The 18430-nt window shown below is 43.8% G+C and overlaps 6 non-coding genes and 1 pseudogene across 6 annotated transcripts; all 7 read left to right on the top strand.

Moving 5' to 3' along the window:
* The first annotated feature begins 15489 nt into the window (after positions 1 to 15489).
* LOC123056355 (uncharacterized) lies at positions 15490 to 15599 on the top strand (annotated as a pseudogene).
* A 36-nt stretch (positions 15600 to 15635) lies between these two features.
* Positions 15636 to 15782, top strand: LOC123056377 (small nucleolar RNA snoR2/U65). Its single transcript, XR_006426759.1, has one exon. It is a non-coding gene; the product is annotated as a small nucleolar RNA snoR2/U65 (small nucleolar RNA).
* A 33-nt stretch (positions 15783 to 15815) lies between these two features.
* LOC123056282 (small nucleolar RNA Z196/R39/R59 family) lies at positions 15816 to 15901 on the top strand. Its single transcript, XR_006426711.1, has one exon. It is a non-coding gene; the product is annotated as a small nucleolar RNA Z196/R39/R59 family (small nucleolar RNA).
* A 72-nt stretch (positions 15902 to 15973) lies between these two features.
* LOC123056356 (small nucleolar RNA F1/F2/snoR5a) lies at positions 15974 to 16119 on the top strand. Its single transcript, XR_006426743.1, has one exon. It is a non-coding gene; the product is annotated as a small nucleolar RNA F1/F2/snoR5a (small nucleolar RNA).
* A 30-nt stretch (positions 16120 to 16149) lies between these two features.
* LOC123056387 (small nucleolar RNA SNOR75) lies at positions 16150 to 16236 on the top strand. The gene has a single exon (XR_006426768.1). It is a non-coding gene; the product is annotated as a small nucleolar RNA SNOR75 (small nucleolar RNA).
* A 72-nt stretch (positions 16237 to 16308) lies between these two features.
* On the top strand, positions 16309 to 16395 carry LOC123056386 (small nucleolar RNA SNOR75). Its single transcript, XR_006426767.1, has one exon. It is a non-coding gene; the product is annotated as a small nucleolar RNA SNOR75 (small nucleolar RNA).
* A 62-nt stretch (positions 16396 to 16457) lies between these two features.
* Positions 16458 to 16524, top strand: LOC123056284 (small nucleolar RNA Z105). Its single transcript, XR_006426713.1, has one exon. It is a non-coding gene; the product is annotated as a small nucleolar RNA Z105 (small nucleolar RNA).
* The last annotated feature ends 1906 nt before the right edge of the window (positions 16525 to 18430 follow it).

The following is an 18430-nucleotide window of genomic DNA, read 5'->3' as shown; positions in this document are numbered from 1 at the left end:
TGACGACGTTCGCTGGGGAGAAATTGCCATCAAAGCCCCTAACGCCGCCTTGGCTGCCAGGCTAGCAACCAGCCATCACCACCACATCAATGCGATGGCGTGACGCCCTCGCACGGACATGTTGGCGTCGTTGCCCCGCCAAACAATGGCATGTACGACGCATCTATCTGCCACTTGTCGCGGCGGTTTGTACGATGCCACGTGGTATAGTATTTTATTTCTGATGGATAATCTGGTTTGGACCATGTAGTAGCCTGATATTGTTACCATCCCCCTTTTCTGCGAATCAACATTAGTTTTAGTGTACGATGCTTGTGCTTTCTGTTGATGTTTTTTAAGGGTGTGTTTGCTTTCTGTAATGGCATGGAACGTGATGGGTCCATCCCGAGAGGCCATTCTCGCGTTTGGCTTGCCGTAGGAACCGGAACCCACCAGTTCCCAAGAACGGCATATTCGCTCATTATGCCAAACCGGGCAGTTCCTCGAAAACGAGCGGACCACGCGGAACGCCTCAACCCCGACTGTCATCCTCTTCCTCGTCTCTCTACGGCTCGGTGCGCCGCCAGCCGCCACACCCAAGTCTCTTTCCCCATATGATCTGCGCCGCCGCCAGCCACTCCCGCGTCTCCCCCTCTCCGGCGCCGCCACCCCCTCCGCAATCTTGCGCGCCGCCACCAGCAGCCCCACCGCGCGCGTCATGACTCGCCACCGCCGCATCCTCGTGCTGGCGCTTCTCGCCGTCGCGCTTGCGGCCCTCTCGCTTGTTTTCTTCAGCCGAGCAGGGAGGCCGGGCAGCCCTCTCAGTCGTCTTCTTCAGCCGGGCATGGAGGCCGGGCGCACCTGAGGTGCCCATCTTTGGTGGTCGCGAGTTCGCGCACGTCGTTCTTCTGGTTTCCCTCATCTCTCTTGGTGCAGTGCCGGCGTGCGGGCTGGTGGCCGGCAGGGCAGCGACAGGCAGTGTGCAGGTACGATGCAACCTCAGCGGCGCAGCAAACAACAACATTCAGGCAGTGTGCAGCGACAGGCAGTGTATAGGCACTAGGCAGCAACTCAGCGGCGCAGCAAACAACAACTATAAGCGGCAGCGAGCAACAACAATCTCCAGTGTTATTACGATGCAACCTCTGATGATCACTCGTCACATTCGTCATCCATTGATTTTTCCAATCCTGTGACGTTGGCAGAACGATGAGTTATGGCTACCTGAACTTTTGATTTGGTCTGTACTGCAGTGTCTAATGCACCGTTCAGCTTAATCAAGTGTTTAGTATACGCTCAGTTTAGTTTTCTATCAAAATCTAATTCAGTGTGAATCGGTGTAATCAAATGAGATGAATAATTTTATTCCATTCCATTCCATCACTCAAACCAAACACCGAAATGTAATCATTCCATTCCTTTGCTATTGCTCCTACCAAACATAAAGACGGAACCGACCCGTTCCGATGGAATGGAACCATGCCATTCCGTTCCACATCGTTCCGGAACCAAACACACCCTAAACTACTCCCTCCGTCTCGTAATGTAAGTGTCAAAAACGTCTTACACGGAGGGAGTAGATCAATGGTGGAGTGACGCTTTTGCTGTATGTGGCACTCAAGTTGGTTTAAAGAGGGTTAAGGCCAGACACATAGGTCTGTTTGAAACATATGACCAACTAGATATATTTTTATTCTTGCTTATGCATTTGTTCATCTACAAACAGTTTTTGATACTAGGCCGAGCTCTCGGCCCGTTAAGGAAGCATATCGTACATAAGCACGCTCAAGTTGCAGTGAGTTGACGCGGGCAAGAAGTTTTCTTACACATTCTCTCTTCCATCCAAATTGATTTTAGTGTAATTTCAAGCCTGGTATGTGCTGGTGTTTGCAGGTGTCCCGTTCGTTTACAGTTGGTTCAGTGCAATTTATACAATCTCTAACGAGCGGCGTATAATTGGAGGAAGAAAAAGACTAGTATGTTTTATAATATAATAATTAATTTTTATTGGTTTTCGTCCACGTGTCTTTTCATTGTACTCGCTATTCTTTTCTTGCATAAGTATCAGATATAAGCCCTAGGCGTCTCTTTAAAACAAAGTTACCCCCACACCCAACCAAAAAAGGTTACAATATATTTTCAACCTTTGAATAATCATAGTGAATTATTAACATTTTTTTTGCAGGAACCTGAATTATTAACATTGTTAACACTTTTTTTTATAATGCTGAGATAGACTAGTTAGCGGATACCCCCTGCGAGGGGAACCCAGCGGACGCTCACATGGCATGCGGAGGCGCGCCACATGGTGCATCTAGCGGGCGTCACATATCGCCCGTTGGGCGCACCACAGAAGCGTGTTTTTCTATTTCCGCATGTCTTTGTTTGCATTTCACTTGGTTTTTCTTAGGTTTTCGTAAAAATATATTTTTATAGTCTTTTTGTTTTCCTTGTGTGAAGCATCCCATGTGAAAAAAGCATATTTGTGCTCCCTGAAGGAAATATGCCCTAGAGGCAATAATAAAGTTATTATTTTATTTTCTTATATCATGATAATGTTTATTATTCATGCTAGAATTGTATTAACCGGAAACTTGATACAAGTGTGAATACATAGACAAAACAAAGTGTCCCTAGTATGCCTCTACTAGACTAACTCGTTAATCAAAGATGGTTAAGTTTCCTGACCATAGACATGTGTTGTTATTTAATGAACGGGATCACATCATTAGATAATGATGTGATGGACAAGACCCATCCGTTAGCTTAGCATTATGATTGTTAAGTTTTATTGCTATTGCTTTCTTCATGACTTATACATGTTTCTGACTATGAGATTATGCAACTCCCGAATACCGGAGGAACACCTTGTGTGCTATCAAACGTCACAACGTAACTGGGTGATTATAAAGATGTTCTACAGGTGTCTCCGAAGGTGTTTGTTGGGTTGACATAGATCGAGATTAGGATTTGTCACTCCGTGTATCGGAGAGGTATCTCTAGGCCCTCTCGGTAATACACATCACTATAAGCCTTGCAAGCAATGTGACTAATGAGTTAGTTGCGGGATGATGCATTACGGAACGAGTAAAGAGACTTGCTGCTACCTCTTAAGCACTGTGTTGGTTTTCACTTGAAGAGAAAAGGGTGATGCAGTAAAGTAGCGTAAGTATTTCCCTCAGTTTTTGAGAACCAAGGTATCAATCCAGTATGAGGCCACGCACGAGTCCCTCGCACCTATACAAACAAATAAATCCTCGCAACCAACGCAATAAAGGGGTTGTCAATCCCTTCACGGTCACTTCCGAGAGTGAGATCTGATAGATTTGATAGGATAATATTTTTGGTATTTTTATAATAAAGATGCAAAGTAAAATAAAAGGCAATAAAAATAGCTAAGTGTTGGAAGATTAATATGATAGAAAATAGACCCAGGGGCCATAGGTTTCACTAGAGGCTTCTCTCGAGAGCATAAGTATTACGGTGGGTGAACAAATTACTGTTGAGCAATTGACAGAATTAAGCATAGTTATGAGAATATCTAGGTATGATCATGTATATAGGCATCATGTCCGAGACAAGTAGACCGACTCCTGCCTGCATCTACTACTATTACTCCACACATCGACCGCTATCCAGCATGCATCTAGAGTATTAAGTTCATAAGAACAGAGTAACGCTTTAAGCAAGATGACATGATGTAGAGGGATAAACTCATGCAATATGATATAAACCCCATCTTGTTATCCTTGATGGCAACAATACAATACGTCCCTTGCTGCCCCTACTGTCACTGGGAAAGGACACCGCAAGATTGAACCCAAAGCTAAGCACTTCTCCCATTGCAAGAAAGATCAATCTAGTAGGCCAAACCAAACTGATAATTCGAAGAGACTTGCAAAGATAACCAATCATACATAAAAGAATTCAGAGAAGATTCAAATATTGTTCATAGATAAACTTGATCATAAACCCACAATTCATCGGTCTCAACAAACACACCGCAAAAGAAGATTACATCGAATAGATCTCCACAAGAGAGGGGGAGAACATTGTATTGAGATCCAAAAAGAGAGAAGAAGCCATCTAGCTAATAACTATGGACCCGAAGGTCTGAGGTAAACTACTCACACGTCATCGGAGAGGCTACGGTGTTGATGTAGAAGCCCTCCGTGATCGATGCCTCCTCTGGCGGAGCTCCAGAAAAGGCCCCAAGATGGGATCTCACGGGTACAGAAGGTTGCGGTGGTGGAATTAGGTTTTTGGCTCCGTCTCTGGTAGTTTGGGGTACGTAGGTATATATAGGAGGAAGAAGTACGTCGGTGGAGCAACGTGGGGCCCACGAGGGTGGAGGGCGCGCCCCTACCTCGTGCCCTCCTGGTTGATGTCTTGACGTAGGGTCCAAGTCCTCTGGATCACGTTCGTTCCGAAAATCACGTTCCCGAAGGTTTCATTCCGTTTGGACTCTGTTTGATATTCTTTTTCTGCGAAACTCTGAAATAGCAAAAAACAGCAATTCTAGGCTGGGCCTCCGGTTATTAGGTTAGTCCCAAAAATAATATAAAAGTATATAATAAAGCCCAATAATGTCCAAAACAGAATATAATATAGCATGGAACAATAAAAATTTATAGATACGTTGGAGACGTATCAAGCATCCCCAAGCTTAATTCCTGCTCGTCCTCGAGTAGGTAAATGATAAAAACATAATTTTTAATGTGGAATGCTACTTGGCATAATTTCAATGTAATTCTCTTAATTGTGGTATGAATATTCAGATCCGAAAGATTCAAGATAAAGGTTTAATATTGACATAAAAGTAATAATACTTCAAGCATACTAACTAAGCAATTATGTCCTCTCAAAATAACATGGCCAAAGAAAGTTCATCCCTACAAAATCATATAGTTTAGTCATGCTCCATTTCCGTCACACAAGAATGCTCTCATCATGCACAACCCCGATGACAAGCCAAGCAATTGTTTCATACTTTAGTAATCTCAAACTTTTTTCAACCTTCACGCAATACATGAGCGTGAGCCATGGATATAGCACTATGGGTGGAATAGAATATAATGATGGGGGTTATGTGAAGAAGACAAAAAAGGAGAAAGTCTCACATCAACGAGGCTAATCAATGAGCTATGGAGATGCCCATCGATTTATGTTAATGCAAGGAGTGGGGATTGCCATGCAACGGATGCACTAGAGCTATAAATGCATGAAAGCTCAACAAAAGAAACTAAGTGGGTGTGCATCGAACATGCTTGCTCACGAAGACCTAGGGCATTTGAGGAAGCCCATTGTTGGAATATACAAGCCAAGTTCTATAATGAAAAATTCCCACTAGTATATGAAAGTGACAAAACAAGAGACTTTCTATCATGAAGATCATGGTGCTACTTTGAAGCACAAGTGTGAAAAAAAGCATAGTAGCATTGTCCCTTTTTTTGGGCCTTCCCTTTTTTTATTTGGCCTTTCTTTTTTTGGGACAATGCTCTATGAATGATGATCATCACACTTCTACTTATTTACAACTCAATGATTACAACTCGATACTAGAACAAAGTATGACTCTATATGAATGCCCCCGGCGGTATACTGGGATAACAATGAATCAAGAGTGACATGTATGAAAAATTATGAACGGTGGCTTTGCCACAAATACGATGTCAACTACATGATCATGCAAAGCAATATGACAATGATGAGCGTGTCATAATAAACGGAACGGTGGAAAGTTGCATGGCAATATATCTCGGAATGGCTATGGAAATGCCATAATAGGTAGGTATGGTGGCTGTTTTGAGGAAGATATAAGGAGGTTTATGTGTGAAAGAGCGTATCATATCACGGGGTTTGGATGCACCGGCGAAGTTTGCACCAACTCTCAGTGTGAGAAAGGGCAATGCACGGTACCGAAGATGCTAGCAATGATGGAAGGGTAAGAGTGCGTATAATCCATGGACTCAACATTAGTCATAAAGAACTCACATACTTATTGCAAAAATCTACAGGTCATCAAAAACCAAGCACTACGCGCATGCTCCTAGGGGATAGATTGGTAGGAAAAGACCATCGCTCGTCCCCGACCGCCACTCATAAGGAGGACAATCAAAGAACACCTCATGTTTCAAATTTGTTACATAACGTTTACCATACGTGCATGCTACGGGACTTGCAAACTTCAAGACAAGTATTTCTCAAATTCACAACTACTCAACTAGCACAACTTTAATATCACTATCTCCATATCTCAAAACAATCATCAAGCATCAAACTTCTCTTAGTATTCAGCACACTCATAAGAAAGTTTTTTACTAGTCTTGAATACCTAGCATATTAGGATTATTTAAGCAAATTACCATGCTTTTTAAGACTCTCAAAATAATATAAGTGACGTATGAGAGAATAATAGTTTCTATAAAACAAAACCACCACCGTGCTCTAAAAGATATAAGTGAAGCACTAGAGCAAAAACTATATAGCTCAAAAGATATAAGTGAAGCACATAGAGTATTCTAATAATTTCCGAATCATGTGTGTCTCTCTCAAAAGGTGTGTCCAGCAAAGATGATTGTGGTAAACTAAAAAGCAAAGACTCAAATAATACAAGACGCTCCAAGCAAAACACATATCATGTGGTGAATAAAAATATAGCTCCAAGTAAAGTTACCGATGGAAGTAGACGAAAGAGGGGATGCCTTCCGGGGCATCCCCAAGCTTTGGCTTTTTGGTGTCCTTAGATTATCTTGGGGTGCCTTGGGCATCCCCAAGCTTAGGCTCTTGCCACTCCTTGTTCCATAATCCATCAAATCTTTTACCCAAAACTTGAAAACTTCACAACACAAAACTTAACAGAAAATCTCGTGAGCTCCGTTAGCGAAAGAAAACAAAACACCACTTCAAGGTACTGTAATGAACTCATTCTTTATTTATATTGGTGTTAAACCTACTGTATTCCAACTTCTCTATGGTTTATAAACTATTTTACTAGCCATAGATTCATCAAAATAAGCAAACAACACACGAAAAACAGAATCTGTCAAAAACAGAACAGTCTGTAGTAATCTGTAACTAACGCAAACTTCTGGAACTCCAAAAATTCAGCCAAAATAGGACGACCTATAAAATTTGTTTATTGATCAGCAGCAATTGGAATCAATATTTTATCACGTTCTGGTGATTTTTAACAATTATTTCCGTGAATAGAAAGTTTCTACAATTTTCAGCAAGATCAAATAACTGTCATCCAAGAAGATCCTATAGGTTAAACTTGGCACAAACACTAACTAAAGCATATAAAAAATCTAAACAGAGGCTAGATCAAATATTTATTCCTAAACAGAAGAAAAAAGCAAAAAAAATCTAAAAATAAAATTGGGTTGCCTCCCAACAAGCGCTATCGTTTAACGCCCCTAGCTAGGCATAGATAATTTTAATGATGCTCACATGAAAGATAAGAATTGAAGCGCAAAGAGAGCATCATAAAACACGTGACAAACACATCTAAGTCTAACATACTTCCTATGCATAGGCATCTTATAGGCAAACAAATTATCATAGCAAGCAAAAACTAACATATGCAGGGAAGCGGAAAGAAACAATAGCAATCTCAACATAACGAGAGGTAATTTAGTAACATGAAGATCTCTACAATCATATTTTCCTCTCTCATAATAATTACATGTGGGATCATAAGAAAATTCAACAAAATAGCTATCACATAACATATTCTCAACATGATCCTCATGCATGCGAAGTTGACACTCTTCCAAAATAGTGGGATTAACATTAACTAAAGTCATGACCTCTCCAAACCCACTTTTATCAAAAATTTCATAAGATTGAATATTCTCCAAATATGTGGGATCTAAAGTTGACACTCTTCCAAACCCACTTTCAATATTATTGCAAACAATATTATCAATCTCATATTCATCATGGGGATTAAATAAATTTTCAAGATCAAAAGAAGAATCACCCCAATCATGATCATTGCAACAAGTAGTAGACATAGCAAAACTAGCATCCCCAAGCTTAGGGTTTTGCATATTATTAGCACAATTGACATCAAGAGAATTTATAGTAACATCATTTCAATCATGATTTTCATCGAAGGAACTAACAAGTATGGGTGCAATAGCAACGATCTCATGTTTAACATAAGGGACTATAGCAAATTCATCTTCATAAATATTGGCATCATGGCCACAAGAATAGCAATCATCATGTTCATGAAGGGATATTTCAATCAAATCATCGGAATCATCATTATCTATAGATTCATGCGTATCATTATTTTCTTCCAAAGCAACGGTCATTCTCTCAATAAATTCTTTGACATAGACATTATGAGCATAGTTTTCATAGCAATATTTAAGTATGTCAAAATTTTCAGATTTATAGAGAGTAATATCATACTTTTCAATCAAAGAAGCAACTTCATAAGCACCCTTAAAAGCAACAAATTCTTCAATTTGTTCGATATCATAGTAACTATAAACACCCTTTGCATAAGAAGATAAGATTTCATTTTCATTAAACTCACAAAGGTAGGGAAGGTGTTTTTTAGTGTTCTTAGAGCAACAAGTAAAATCACAAATTTCACAAAGATTCCAAGCATAACACAACAATCTGTTTATTTGATTCCATAATAGTCTCCCTTTTTCAGACAAACGGTGACGCACAAAATGAGCATGCTCATCTAAAGATTTCCCATCAACTAGGCTAGTTGGGGTTTCAGCACGAGCGCATAAGGATCGAAGATGATCTAAGTAGAACACTTTAAGTGGATCCATATCAATAGATTTTTAGCAAGCAAAGATGCAAGAAAATCGAAGGCACATGGAAACACAAACAAAAAGACATACGGGAAGAAGGGGAAGAAAAGGCGAATAAAACGGCAAGGGTGAAGTGGGGGAGAGGAAAACGAGAGGCAAATGGCAAATAATGTAATGCGGGAGATAAGGGTTTGTGATGGGTACTTGGTATGTTGACTTTTGCTTAGACTCCCCGGCAACGGCGCCAGAAATCCTTCTTGCTACCTCTTAAGCACTGCGTTGGTTTTCCCTTGAAGAGGAAAGGGTGATGCAGTAAAGTAGCATAAGTATTTCCCTCAGTTTTTGAGAACCAAGGTATCAATCCAGTAGGAGGCCATGCACGAGTCCCTCGCACCTACACAAACAAATAAATCCTCGCAACCAACGCAATAAAGGGGTTGTCAATCCCTTCACGGTCACTTACGAGAGTGAGATCTGATAGATTTGATAGGATAATATTTTTGGTATTTTTATAATAAAGATGCAAAGTAAAATAAAAGGCAATAAAATAGCTAAGTGTTGGAAGATTAATATGATAGAAAATAGACCCGGGGGCCATAGGTTTCACTAGAGGCTTCTCTCGAGAGCGTAAGTATTACGGTGGGTGAACAAATTACTGTTGAGCAATTGACAGAATTGAGCATAGTTATGAGAATATGTAGGTATGATCATGTATATAGGCATCACGTCCGAGACAAGTAGACCGACTCCTGCCTGCATCTACTACTATTACTCCACACATCGACCGCTATCCAGCATGCATCTAGAGTATTAAGTTCATAAGAACAGAGTAACGCTTTAAGCAAGATGACATGATGTAGAGGGATAAACTCATGCAATATGATATAAACCCCATCTTGTTATCCTCGATGGCAACAATACAATACGTGCCTTGCTGCCCCTACTGTCACTGGGAAAGGACACCGCAAGATTGAACCCAAAGCTAAGCACTTCTCCCATTGCAAGAAAGATCAATCTAGTAGGCCAAACCAAACTGATAATTCGAAGAGACTTGCAAAGATAACCAATCATACATAAAAGAATTCAGAGAAGATTCAAATATTGTTCATAGATAAACTTGATCATAAACCCACAATTCATCGGTCTCAACAAACACACCGCAAAAGAAGATTACATCGAATAGATCTCCACAAGAGAGGGGGAGAACATTGTATTGAGATCCAAAAAGAGAGAAGAAGCCATCTAGCTAATAACTATGGACCCGAAGGTCTGAGGTAAACTACTCACACATCATCGGAGAGGCTACGGTGTTGATGTAGAAGCCCTCCGTGATCGATGCCCCCTCCGGCGGAGCTCCGGAAAAGGCCCCAAGATGGGATCTCACGGGTACAGAAGGTTGCGGCGGTGGAATTAGGTTTTTGGCTCCGTATCTGGTAGTTTGGGGGTACGTAGGTATATATAGGAGGAAGAAGTACGTCGGTGGAGCAACGTGGGGCCCACGAGGGTGGAGGCCCAGGGGGCGCGCCCCCTACCTCGTGCCCTCCTGGTTGATGTCTTGACGTAGGGTCCAAGTCCTCTGGATCACATTCGTTCCGAAAATCACGTTCCCGAAGGTTTCATTCCGTTTGGACTCTGTTTGATATTCTTTTTCTGCGAAACTCTGAAATAGGCAAAAAACAGCAATTCTGGGCTGGGCCTCCGGTTAATAGGTTAGTCCCAAAAATAATATAAAAGTGTATAATAAAGCCCAATAATGTCCAAAACAGAATATAATATAGCATGGAACAATAAAAAAATTATAGATATGTTGGAGACGTATCACTTGCCAGTAACGAGACTGAACTAGGTATGAGGATACCGACGATCGAATCTCGGGCAAGTAACATACCGATGACAAAGGGAACAATGTATGTTGTTATGCGGTTTGACCGATAAAGATCTTCATATAATATGTAGGAGTTAATATGAGCATCCAGGTTCCGCTATTGGTTATTGACTGGAGATGTGTCTCGGTCATGTCTACATAGTTCTCGAACCCGTAGGGTTCGCACGCTTAACATTCGATGACGATTTATATTATGAGTTATGTGATTTGATGACCGAAGTTTGTTCGGAGTCCCGGATGAGATCACGGACATGGCGAGGAGTCTCGAAATGGTCGAGAGGTAAAGATTCATACATTGGAATGTTACATTCAGACACCGGAATGGTTTTGGGTTGTTTCGGATAAGTTCCGAAGTACCGGGGGTTACCGGAACCCTCCCGGGAGGTTAATGGGCCACCGTGGGCCTTAGTGGAGAAGAGAGAGGGCCCGCCAGGAGGTGGCGCCCCCCCTTGCCAATCCGAATTGGACAAGGGGTAGGGGCAGTGCCCCCCTTTCCTTCTCCTACTCCTCCTCTCTTTCCCCCTTTGCTACTCCGGAAAAGGAAAAAGGAGAGGGGAATCCTACTAGGACTAGGGAGTCCTAGTACGACTCCCCACACTTGGCGCGCCCCTAGGGGGCCGGCCTCTGATGACCCACAAATATAGGGGATCAATTGTAGCTCTTTTCGATAAATAAGAGTGTCGAACCCAACGAGGAGCAGAAGGAAATGACAAGTAGTTTTCAGTAAGGTAATGTCTGCAAGTGCTGAAATTGTAAGTAGCGAGTAGTTTGATAGTAAGGTAATTTGTAACGAGCAAGTAACAATAATTGTAACAAGTATGTAGCAAGGTAGCCCAAACCTTTTGAGGCAAAGGGCAAGCCAAAACGGTCTCTTATAATAATCAAAGTGTTCTTGAGGGTACACGGGAATTTCATCTAGTCACTTTCATCATGTTGGTTTAATTCGTGTTCGCTACTTTGATATTTTGATATGTGGGTGGACCGGTGCTTAGGTGTTGTTCTTACTTGAACAAACCTCCTACTTATGATTAACCCTCCCGCAAGCATCCGCAACTACGAGAAAAGTATTAAGAATAAATTCCAATCATAGCATTAAACTCTAGGATCCAATCGGTCCCTTACGAAATAGTGCATAAACTGGGTTTAAGTTTCTGTCACTCTCGCAACCCACCATCTATTTACAACTCCACAATGCATTCCCTTAGGCCCAAATATGGTGAAGTGTCATGTAGTCGACGTTCACATGACACCACTAAGGGAATCACAACATACATACTATCAAAATATCGAACACATATCAAGTTCGCACGATTACTTGCAACATGATTTCTCCCGTGACCTCAAGAACAAAAGTAACTACTCACAAATAATAAGCATGCTCATGATCAGAGGGGTAATAATATGCATAATGGATCTGGACATATAATCTTCCACCAAATAAACCATATAGTATTCAACTACAAGGTGTAATCAACACTACTAGTCACCCCTTAGCACCAATCTATAGTTCCGGTAACAAGATTGAATACAAGAGATGAACTAGGGTTTGAGATGAGATGGTGCTGGTGAAGATGTTGATGGATATTGCCCTCCCCAAGATGGGAGAGTTGTTGGTGATGATGATGACGATGATTTCCCCCTCCGGGAGGGAAGTTCCCCCCGCAGAATCGCTCCGCCGGAGGGCAAAAGTACTCCTGCCCAAGTTCCGCCTCGAGACGGCGGCGCTTCGTCCCGAAAGCCTTCTCCTTATTTTTTCTAGGTCAAAATGACTTATATACCAGAAGATGGGCAACGGAGGTGGCCGAGGAGGCCACAACCCACCAGGGCGCGCCAGGGGGCCTGGCGCGCCCAAGTGGGTTGTGCCCACCTAGTGCCCCCCTCTGGCGTTTATTGGCTTCAATATTTCTTAAATATTTCATAAAAAATCCTCGAGGAGTTTCAACTCATTTGGAGTTGTGTAGAATAGGTAGCTTGACGTAGCTTTTTCAGGTCCAGATTTCCAGCTGCCAAAATTCTCACTCTTTGGTGTGTACCTTGCTATGAGAGAAAAGGTATTAGAATTATTCCAAAAAGCATTATTATGGATGAAAACATTGTAAATAACAGTAAGAAAACATGATGCAAAATGGACGTATCAGCCTCCTCTCCTCCACCTTTATATACGGAGGCGGGGAGCACCCCAAAGAGAGACCAAGTCTTCTCTTAGCCGTGTGCGGTGCCCCCCTCCATAGTTACACACCTCGGTTATATCGTCGTAGTGCTTAGGCGAAGGCCTGCGCCGGTAACTTCATCATCACCATCGCCACGCCGTTGTGCTGACGGAACTCTCCCTCGTCCTCAACTGGATCAATAGCTCGAGGGACGTCATCGTGCTGAACGTGTGCTGAACACGGAGGTGCCGTACGTTCGGTGCTTGGATCGGTTGGATCACGAAGACGTTCGACTACATCAACCGCGTTTAAACGCTTCCGCTTTCGGTCTACGAGGGTACGTGGACACACTCTCCCTGCTCGTTGCTATGCATCTTCTAGATAGATATTGCGTGATCGTAGGTAAATATTTTGAAATACTGCGTTCCCCAACACTCCCCGGTGAAGCACAACTGTGTTTTTTTCGTGAAGTATGTTTTTCCATGAAGCACATTTATGCTTCCCACAAATGTGTTTTTTGAAAAGTGAAGAACACATTTGTGCTTCCTAAAAAGTGAAAAGCACAAATGTTGGTTCGAACAATAAATGAGAAGCATAGCCGTTCTTCCGTTTTTTTAATTTTGTTTGTTTTTTCTTCTGTTTTTTTGGAAAAAACCGTCCAAACCTATTGATATGGGATTTTATTTTTGAAGACCTCAATGCAAGGAACGGAATGGTGGAAACAGTTTGTGATTTGAACGGAACATTCAAGAAATAAAACATTTAGAAAAACAAAAAAAACATGAAACTCGCAAATTACGACACGTGTTGTACAACCAATGCACCACTTTAACAAGGGAAGAACGAGAGTCGGAAATCCATTTTGGCTCTAGGGAGCACATGCTCCTGCGTGCAAAAAAATGGATTAGAAAAAATAGATGTGTTCATTGCCACACTTAAATGGTACATGCAAAGCTTTTTAGGGAAAAAACTTAAGCATTTTGACCTGTGCACCAAAAAAAAAACAGGTCAAACGCCAAATTTACTCCCAGATGTTACACTTATTTTCTTTCACCAACGAAGCACTGCTATCCCATATGGCATGACAATTGTCAAGCACACTTATCAGTGATCTCGCAAGCATTCTTTTTCTTTTTTAGGGATAATATCTCGCAAGCATTCTGAATGCTTCACAGACACGCAGGCTTGTGTGGGCCTGATCACGTAGTGTGGTTTTAGGCCCTTGTGCGAGGGCGTAAATTGCAGTGATCCAAGCCCGCAGCCCGCAGGGCAGCGTATCGTTTTCTGCAACAAGCGAAGCACAGGGGCAATTATGCCAATTCACGATGGCTAGGGCAGCCCTCCCTCGTCGCCACCCCTATATATAACAGCACCTGGATCTTCGAAACCCTCATTCTATCCTCCGCCGCCAGTTGAGTTCTCATTCTTTTGCGTTCCGTTTCCTCTCTTTGCTGATTAGTTGATTGCTTATTTCTTCGCGATTTCTCTTCTCCACGGAGCATCTAGATCGTGGCATTAGACGATGATGATTTTTTTAACTTACCATCAAACTCTGAATCGATACTGTGTCGATTACACCAAGTTTTCGTGAGTCTAATGCGATCTCCTCTGTTCGTTCTGTTGTCTTTGTTTTGATTTGTTTTTAGATAGATTCGATTTACACCCTTTGAAGGCAATAAATTAGAGTCTCTGGTGCGCTTCTTAATAGCGTAATTCAGCGCTGTACGTTGCCGAGATGAATCTTTGGGCTAAGATTCTGGCACAGACCATTATTCGAGATGGTTTGTGCATTCAACTTGTCCGTACATAACTTCGATGTTGTCGATAAATGTTTCCGTCTATATTTTGGTGATTTGGTCGCTCATATGTCTTCCTGTTCTAACTTTGAGGCAACTTGTTCATTGGCTATGGATGTGTTTCTGGTATCTTTAGCTCTCATCACATAAATCAAAAAACATTAACAGGATAAATTACTTGCATAAGATGTTTACAGATGCCAATTAAAATTCCATGTTAGTCAACAATTCCAGCGCAGTGACTTCAGATTAATTACAAGGAGCGATAGCGCAAAATTCCCTTCGGTACCAGTGTTTTCACCGTTCGACCCCATCCCTGTAGCTTATTAATGACTTCCACTTACATATGGTGGATCCATCGCACAAAACAGGGCGGTGTGCTAGATTTCTGTTGGGCAAGGCTATCCCTATTGCAGAAAAAATCTGTTGGAGCGATCTATTTGAATGTTTGTGCGATGTTTTTTTGCAAGATCAGCTTCTTGTTTGGATGTCGTAACTCACCATTCCAGCCAATCGGCAAATCATCCTGCCATCTTGCTAGATTGAAAACCCAGTCGGCTTTCAACTCACCTGGATCTGACTATGATTTTCCGGGCCCTTTCCGTCGGCATATGAAGAGATTTTTTATTCTTGTTGTGGAAGAAGCAAGTCACGCTGTCTCAAAGTTTTTTTAATGTTTTGAGGTATGTGATCTCGTGGAGTTGACTACACCCCTGGGACGATTTCAAGACGACACTGCATATCCCACTGTCAATTGGAAAGGCAAAACTGCACAACACTGTTGGATTAGCATCGTCCTAGAATTGTAAGGGCAATTCTCGTGTGAAGTAATTTCGTTTCTCGGTCTGATTTCCTCCTCTGTACATCTTGTCTCGGTGAAGAGCTCAGCCAGGATGCTGCTGTAAGTGTCTGTCCCTGTATCATAACCTATGTGGTTTGCTCTGGGATGGAAATGCCCATTTGCACCTGGTTGATTCAGCTGTGCGTGATTTAAACGGGTCTCCGACGTACTTTTTGTAATGTTTTCGAATTTATTTTCTTGGTCCCGATGCCACGTCTCCTGTAGCCACAAGCCTTGACCGGAGATGCTACATTGTGCCAACAGTGAGTTTTTGGACATCTCACATTTGATAGGAACCTGTGGCTGTGATTCAGTCGGTACACAGAGCCGTTTTTTGCGATTACACTTCTTGGTTGGCATACTTAATCTTGTTCGATTGGTTGCAATTGGTGACGTAATCGTTTAATTATGCTGGGTTCCTCTGTGATTATCTCAACCACAATCACCATCTTTCGACTGAGATTGCACTTTCTTCTCTGATGTAGTTTTGGAAAATCCCCATTTTTCTTTGATCTGTGTTTTGATTTGTACGGTAGGACGGATGCCATGAGGTATCTGATGCTTGGTCTCATTCAATGGCCTTGTTTCTCGTTAGATTGGCAGAGAGTGAGAAGGAAACGGGTTTTTGCGACACTGGCTGCTCCCATACCAGGAGCTTCCTGTTACTATACCCCCGTTTACATTCACTTAGTTTTTAAAATTGCTTGTTGTTTGTTCTCGGTGATGATCAACACTGATTAGATGTCCGATACAATCCATTCCTTAAACCATGGGGACAATACGAGGCATTTGTCTGAGAGAACACCCTTCTTTATCCCCTTTTCTGTCATCAAGCTGCTTTTTTTATTCCCCTGTATGTCTCTGTGGAGCGTACTCTCTGTGATGATGAAAACAGATGAGGAGTCTGATGTAATCCATTCTATTAAACCGTGTGGACAATTGAGGCATTTGTCTGAGGGAACACTAGCTTAGTCAAATCCTTTGCTTGGGTTTCTCTTCAGTTATTTTGTTGAGATTGTGTTGCTAGCATCATGAGGAATACAATTGTTGTCCTATCTATTTGATGATAAAATCCTCCTACTCATTCTGAATGTCGAGTTGAAGCAAATTTTGTTTTCTGAAGAAACTCATCTTACAATGGTTCTCTCTTTGTTTCACCTTGTGCCGGAGATTTCCTGCAGACAATGTTTGATGTGAGATAATTTTTGACTAATGAACTAAAATGTGAAGTAAAATTTGCAGCTACTGAATCCACCAGAACGTTCGGCTACGGAAATAAACAAGGAAAATGAAACCAAAACGCAGTTCTGTCTACCTTTGCGCATTGAATGCAACGGAATAAAAGAAAAACTCCACAGATCAAGTTTCTCCGCTGGGCATCTGCGTCACTTATAGCCGGAGAAGGCCCAATGGACGCGTCAGTTAGGGGCTTAGCCCAACTGATTTTATTTTTATTAGCAGCATGGATTATATAAACAGATCTAAGGCTACCTTTTGGAGTTGGAACCCTAAACCCTAGCTGCTTCTCACTGCCGCCGCCGCCTCCTCCACGCGATCATGGCGCCACTATGCGCCAAACCTCTCATCACTACAACCTATGGCCTCGGCCGAGGCCTGATAGGACCCTAGCTCCTATCAATCCGCCAAACCTCCCGCCATCATATCTCTTATCCCTACAACCAACGGTCGAGGCCTGGTAGGACCCTAGCTCCTATCAATTCGCTAAACCTCTCGCCATCATACCTCTCATCCCTATATAACTTACGGTCGAGGCCTGGTAGGATCATAGCTCCTATCAATTTGGTATTAGGTAGCTCTGGTTCAATCATGTCTATGTCGCAACCCACCTAGTCCCTCCCGTTGCCGACCACCTCGTCGCCCTTGGCGACCACCACGGCCATCGCCCCGCTCCTGCTCGCACCGGGCTCCTTCGTTGCGCCCACCCCCGCAGTCCTCACATCGGAGGAGGTGTCCGGGGCCTACGGGATCTCACCCAGGCGGTTTAGGGGATCTGGCTGTTCCTGGCCGGGTTCTACGGGCTGCACCCGGCTGTGCCGCCGTGGCAGCCGCAGGACTCGGCCCGCACCCGGCTGTGCCGCCGTGGCAGCCGCCGCCCCTGGCGGCCTCTGCCGCATCCGTTGGGCCACTGCAGCTTCCACTGCCACCACTCGCCAGCTTCGGGCCGGCCCTTACCGCGCCGGCGGGAGTCTCGATCCACCAAGTCTGGTTGGCCGGGTCGTCGCAGCCGGTCTACCCGATGGCTTCGGGGCCGCCGCATGTCCAGTTGCCGCCAGCGCCACCCCTGTAGTACGGCGGGCCCTCCAGCCCCACGTCGTCTGCATCGAGCTCGCCTCCCCGTCGGGCGTCGTCGTCCGCCGCGGTTTATCCGACCACCCAGCTGCTACTAAGCTGCCACCGGGCCACCGTGTGCCCTCCCTGTGAGCTCTTCTCCCATCCCCCTATTTTCGTCCTCGATCCATCGCCGTAGTGTTGTTGTTGCTCACGAACCCCTGTAGCCGTGCCCGGACTACCGCTCCCCGCGCCCTGCTACTCCTGGTCGAGCCCCGTGCTCGCCCCACCACGGCCCCGCGCGTGCCCAGCCGTGCGTCGCCGTGGCCCCGCCGTCCCATGCCGCGCGAGCTCCGACCGAGCTTGCGGTCGGCCGACCGCCCGCGTGCGCGTAGCTCATCCCGATGCTGCCGGCTTGGTGCTGCTTCTCGCACCGCTGCACGCCGCCGCCACCCCCTCCTGCCGCCGCCGCCTGCTCTCCCTGCCGTGGCTGCCCGCGCATGCCCCGCGCTGCTCTGCTTGTGGATGCTGCTGCACCTCGCACGCCTGCAGCGCCTGAGACACGCCACTGCCCAACGCTGCTCTGTTGAACCTACTATTATTACTAGCTACTGTAGCTGCTACTAGTTAGCTTTTCAATTTCTACATTGGCTAACCCCCTAGGCAGCCCCAAATCAGTGGTTAGACAACTACTAACAGAAGTAAAA

This window comes from Triticum aestivum, chromosome 2D, assembly GCF_018294505.1.
Source record: "Triticum aestivum cultivar Chinese Spring chromosome 2D, IWGSC CS RefSeq v2.1, whole genome shotgun sequence".
Classification (NCBI taxonomy): Eukaryota; Viridiplantae; Streptophyta; class Magnoliopsida; order Poales; family Poaceae; genus Triticum; species Triticum aestivum.
This window is presented reverse-complemented; position numbering and strand designations above follow the sequence as displayed.